Here is a 6,351-nt window from a genome sequence, read left to right on the forward strand (position 1 = left end):
CTGGCCCACTTCTAAGGCTTCTAACCTTTTTGCTATAGAAGCAATTTTGGCATCTGATTCATAGCCTCCTTCTACCCTATTAATGTTTCCTCTACTTAAAAGAATTTTTTTCTGGGGTGCCCTACTATTTTCCCATTGCTGGGTTTTTTCGGCGATTTCATTAAAAAATTCCATCGCCGCATCAACAGTTTGGTTTTCAAATCCACCAATGCATAGAGACTCAACCATGGTCGTTGTGGAATAATCTAAACCCTCATAAAGGATCTGAACTAGCCTAACCTTTTCTAAACCATGATGAGGACACTGGGATAATAAATCATTGAACCTTTCCAAATACCTATATAAAGATTCTCCCTCTTGTTGTGAAAATGTGCATATTTGCGTCCTAATAGACGATGTTTTGTGCCTAGGGAAAAACTTATTGAAAAAGGCAGATGTAAGTTGTTCATATGTCTCAATTGACTCGGAGTCCAAACTATACAGCCACGACTTAGCCTTATCTTTCATAGAAAATGGGAATAACCTAAGTTTAAAAGCATCATCATCTAAGCCTCTAATTCTTAAAGTACTACAAATTTCCTCATAATCCCTAACATGATAATAAGGGTTTTCATTTTCTTTCCCTAAAAAGATTGGGAGCATCTGTAAGGTCCCAGGTTTCAGTTCATAGGGTGCCTCCGTTTCAGCTAACTTAATACACAAAGGACGGATAGTCCTAGTTGGATTCAACAAAGCTTTCAAAGTTGCCATTTCTGGCGCTATCGGAGCAACAGGGATTCTCTCCTCAGTCAAAGAATGTTCAAAAACAGACTCTTCAAAAGCCGTACTTTCTAGATTAAGGTAATCGAGACGCTTCGAACTACTAGGTTTCTCTTTAACAAATCTACCTAGTGTGTCTCGTTTACGTTCAGGCATACAATAGAATTTTCTAAATTGGAAGGGTAAGCAAACACAGATCAAGGCCGACTAAACCAAATCAAACCTATTGATTTCTAGCAAACAAAAAGCATGATGGCTCCACTTAGATTGTTTCTAGACCAGATTCTAATCCTTCGAACGGGAATTCGTTACAATTTAAGCAAACCCCTATGGAATCAATCCGAGTTAACGTAAGTTGAATAGAGGCGAGGGAAGCTCGGTGGAGCTTTGATACCCAAGGCCTCACCGGTATTACAAGGCGGCGCAGTCACGCATTCAACTTACATAAACCGTCAAGAACTTCGAAGTATGTGATGAGTGCCAAATATTGTATATATTTATCCCTTTTTGTTGGCATTTAACTCATCTTTTGTGCAGTAATTCTACATTTTATCCCATATTCTGTATTTTCATTGTTTTCAAGAATAAATATTTTTCTTACTTAATTTTGTATTTTTAGGTAATAAATAAAGTCTGGATAACTTGCGGAGCGGAAAAGAGTTGAAGAGTAGTGAAAAGCCGGAAGAAATTACGCAAGGAAGCCGCAAAGAATGGTGCGCACAAGACCAAAAAGCTAGGAATGGGCTCAAGAAGGAAGAATTGTTCTTAAAGAAGATATGGGCTTGGCATACCCAAGGCCCAAAACCCTTACCCAAACCCATTTTCTATATCCATACCCGCCTCCATTCTCAGCCGTTAGATTGGATCCATCTCATCATCCAATGGTCGCTTCTTCATCGTGCATCAAAATCTGAAGTCCCTGCAAAACACCATAGTGCTTAAATTCCAAGCCTTCAGATTAGATCACATTTAGATCCTACGGTCGCTTCTTTTCCTGCGCATCAAATCTCGATACTTCCGCTTAACACTTCAACACCTAACCCCATCTAGAGCCGTTAACTTCGTTGTGTTTCAAAATCCAACGGTTGCATCGATTCATCTCTCATCTCACCGTTAGATCTACCAACCATCTTCGCATCCCCAGCTCAGAGTCACAAAACATCAAATTTGATGAAGCCGCTCAACACTCTAAAAACCTAATACCTATACCCAAAAACCAAACAAACCCTAACCTATTTTCTATCGGGCTCCTTCTTCTTCCTCCCCTCTTCTTCACTGCAAACCCCATGACCACCACCTGCTCCGCCACCCACTCCATCGCCACCACACCAGCTCAATACGAGCTCTCAAATCACTCAACAACCCTAACCCACATCATTACTTCCCCTTTCACCAACTCTATGTCCTCCTAATCACTCAATTTCACGCCTCTCCCATGTCAGGAACCCTAGAGGTGAAATTGACAAATTGGTGAAATAGAGTTGCAATTGGAGGCGTGGATAACATCAGGAGAACAATTAGAGGCGTGGGTCGAAGTCAGTAGCGTGTAATCACATCACTATGGGTAAGAATTACCAAACCCTAAATTTTCTGATTTGGGGGAATTTATTAAAGAACCCTAAGTTTCTGTTAGGGAGAGCATAGGGAAGCTAGAATAGGGATATGGGTATGATTGAATTAGGTGAATTAGGTAAAACCAAACCCTAATTGTACTGTTTTCAATTTGGGGATTTTTTGGGTAAAACCCTAATTGTGTCTGTGGACTATAAATTGAGGGTTGTGGGTGTGTTGTAAAGGTATGCTTGGAGTAGCCAACATCCAGGACTTTCATGTCCTGTTAAATGTTAATGTGTTCTGTTAATATTTTCACTTTCATTTATGTTCATGTTCATGTTCTGTTAATGCTATTTTCTCCTGTTATTTATAGTTAATGCTCTGTTAATGCTCCTGTTATTTATGTTAATGTGATCATGTTCTGTTAATGCTATTTTATGTTAATGTCCATGTTCTGTTAATACCTGTTACTTGTGTCCTGTTAATGCTATTCTCTCCTGTTGATGTTTGTTACATGTTCACTGTCATGTTTAAATTTGCTGTCACAATTGATGGAATGCTAGGCTAGGTATCTGTGAAGCTTTGAACTAATTGTGCAATGGAAGAAATCAGTGCTCATAGCAAGCTGATTATCTTGCCATTCTTGTTGTATGCTTAGGTTGCACTGTTGATTGAGCATTGGGAGAAACTAGTGCTCATAGCAAGCTAGTTTTCTTCCCATTCTATTTGTTTGCATGTATTCTACCTTAGCCTTGCTCCATTTCAGTTTCTTTATCACCCCTGCCCTTGGCTTAGGCCTTGGTTCATCTTGCACTGTTTTATGCTTGTAGTTGCTTTGTTCTTTGTTTCTGTCACTGTTTTACTTCCATGTTCATTTCATTTGCTGATTTACTTCTAGTGCTGCTACTTCTTTTGGCTTGCTGCAACTCTGTTGCTTCTCTTATTCCACTGCCTTGCAGCTGCTGTGCAGCACTTGTGCTGCTGCTGCATTGCCTTCTCTGCTGCTGCAACTCTGTTGTTGCTGCTTTCTTTGCTTTCCCCTGCTGTTGCTGCTCACTGCTGCTGCTGCCCTTCTGCTGTGCAGTCTTGCTACTGCTGCTGCCTGCCAAAGCCAGCTGAGCCCAATTCAGTTCATTGCTGTGCACTCAAGCCCAAAGCTCACTTCAAACTGAAGCCCAATTCAGTCAACTGTGGGCTTAACCAAAGCCCAGTTGTTTAAAACCAAAGCCCAAATTCATTAAGGCCCAATCCAATTCAGGCTTAATCAAAAGCCTAAGTTTAAGGCCAAAGCCCATTTGCACTTCAAAGACTAACTGAGCCCAAGCTCAGTTCATTTTATTGTGAACAAACCCATTAGCACTCAAAGCCCAATTTAAGCCAAAAGGCTTCTAAGCCCAAAGCAAATCTAGGAACCCAATTAGCTAGAACACTCCAAACACACCCGATCTCTGTGGATCGACCCGTATTTGCACGAGCTACAACCGACGACCGTGCACTTGCGGTATTACTGTAGGCCCCCGCGTTTCATTTCGCTTCAATTTTATACGCTTTCCCGGGTCCACCAAGTTTTTGGCGCCGCTGCCGGGGATAATTTTTAGGACCTTTTAGAGGCCTACCAAGTTTTTGGCGCCGCTGCCGGGGATTGGTGCTGTGTTTTTCTTGTTGTTTTTTTAGCTATTATCATTTCATAGCATTTGCATCTGCATCTGCATTCTGCACTTCACTTCATTTGCTGTTGGACCTGCTGTTCTGAACCTGTTTTTCCTCTGCTGGGACGCCACCAAGGAAAAGAACCAAAACCCAACTGGGTTTTTGCAACAATATCAGAGCAGCTGGGCTGTGCTTAAAAGGTAACCCATTTAAGAGAACCCGAATTGTGGGCTTCCAATTTTTTAATTGTGGGCTTGTAATATTAAAGCCAATTTTGGGCTTCTCTTATTTTCTGTTGGGTTTGTAATAATTTATTTGTGGGCTTGTTTGTTTAATTTGTGGGCTTGTTTAAATTCTTTCATTGGACTTGTATTTTGGACTCTGGGTTTAAACCCAGCTGAGCTTATAACTGATTGTGTGCTTGTATTCCACTCAACAGTGGACCTCGAAACCAAAGTTTTAAAACAAACGTCGGGCCTTAACCAACGGGGCCAAACCGAATTTTAAACTTTCAAAAAAAATTAAAACTTGGATTTTCATAGGCCGCAGCCTTCATTCCATTAGAGGACAAACAGTGGGCTTGCTCCCATTCAAAAAAAAAAAAAACCAAATTTTATTTTCTTTTTTAAAAAAAAAAAAAAAAAAAAACCAAAAATTTCCTTTGCTCCCATTCAAAAACCAAATTTTATTTCTTTTTCTAAAAAAAAAAAAAAAAAAAAGTTTTATTTTTCTCCCATTTAAGTCCAATTTTAGTGTTTTGAAACTTTCCATGTCTCTACACTTTTTCTTTTGGGTTGATCCTCAACTCTTTAGACTTTTGGTGTATGGTGATTTTTTTGTATATAATCCAGTAGATAAAATTTCTTAAAAACCCTTTTGTTCCTTTTGTATATATTTTGCTAATCCAATATGATCTCGGCTGAAATATGTTGGATAGTTTGCCTTGAATAACGGAGTTTTAATTCTGCTTTCGCCGAAATCGGGTATTCTCTCTCCTTTTACTCTACTCAGCATGTCCCTTTCCATATGTTGCATTTTAATTCTTTCCATATTTTGAAACATTTAGGACAATGTTTAGTTTAGGTTTGGGGGTATAGAGTAGATACCATGATAATTTGCCATAATTGAAAACGAACTCCTTCTTCTTTTTGAAAAAAAAATTGAAAAATCAAAATTCAAAAAAAAAATTAAAAAAATGAAAAATCATAAAAAATGGAGCTCATTTACCTTGAAATGTTGACTCTTGTGCAAATATGTATTTTTATTAGGAGTCTTAGTCTAGATATTTAGGCACCCTGATTCTAGCACAATTCACATTGTGATAAGAAATTTGCACGCGCACGATCTACCAATACATGTATGGCCTCGATCTTCAAGGTGTTTGATAGGAAGTTACGATTGCCAATCACTTTAGAATACTGAACGAAACTTGACTAGCTTGTTCTTTGGTTGGTTGGGATAGAAGGTGGAGGTTACATTAAGAAAGACAACCATCGAATTTAACTGGGTGCATCAAAAAGGGCTACCTCCTGCAAAGTGTCATGTAATCTTTTGTTTCCTTTTGTATATGTATCAAAAGTGTTTCCTTGTAAAAAAAAAAAAAAAAAAAAAAAAAAAAAAAAAAAAAAAAAAAACGATGTATATATTCAGAAAAAAAAAAAAGAGAAAAAAAAATCAGAAAAATACAAAAAAATAAGTATTTATCAATTCCATCATCTCTTGTTCCAAAAATAAAAGAGAATAGTCAATGTAAATAAGAGTCATGTAAAGAGTCATCTTTTGTTGTTTTTTTGTAATAAGCAAGGAGGGTGTATGCCATTGATGTACAACGCGAGTAATTGTGAAATACCTCCAACTCATTCACAATTCTCGTAAAGTCCGGACAGCTAGCTAGATTTCGACCTCAGTTCTTAGCCTGAGAAACTATCTCTTGGTGATTAGTAGTCATAACTTCAGATCTTTCTTTACACATGTGTAGATACACTTTACACTCTTATCACATGTCTTTTTTTGTTATCAGTGCTAGGATTGTGCCTTCGATAGCTAGATTGACATCTCCATTTTGCTGTGAGCTTAAACTGTTTTGCACATGTCACATTTGATGGAATATGAGCTTATATTTTGACCTAGGTTTTGTAGGTACACCTCTGGTAAACCTTCACGAGACTTCAACTCGTCCACTAGGGACACTTAGTGGTTTAAAAGGCTTAGTGCATACGCTAAATGCATTCGAGAGACCAGCGACAGTGGTATAGTTAGGATTTCCTTAGTTTTGATTTACTTGAGGACAAGTAAAATTCAGGTTTGGGGGTATTTGATGAGTGCCAAATATTGTATATATTTATCCCTTTTTGTTGGCATTTAACTCATCTTTTGTGCAGTAATTCT

The 6,351-nt window shown here is 38.3% G+C and overlaps 1 pseudogene; it reads left to right on the forward strand.

Moving 5' to 3' along the window:
- The first annotated feature begins 286 nt into the window (after positions 1-286).
- On the forward strand, positions 287-386 carry LOC113292121 (annotated as a pseudogene).
- The last annotated feature ends 5,965 nt before the right edge of the window (positions 387-6,351 follow it).

Source organism: Papaver somniferum, chromosome 6 (genome assembly GCF_003573695.1).
Source record: "Papaver somniferum cultivar HN1 chromosome 6, ASM357369v1, whole genome shotgun sequence".
NCBI classification, from domain to species: domain Eukaryota; kingdom Viridiplantae; phylum Streptophyta; class Magnoliopsida; order Ranunculales; family Papaveraceae; genus Papaver; species Papaver somniferum.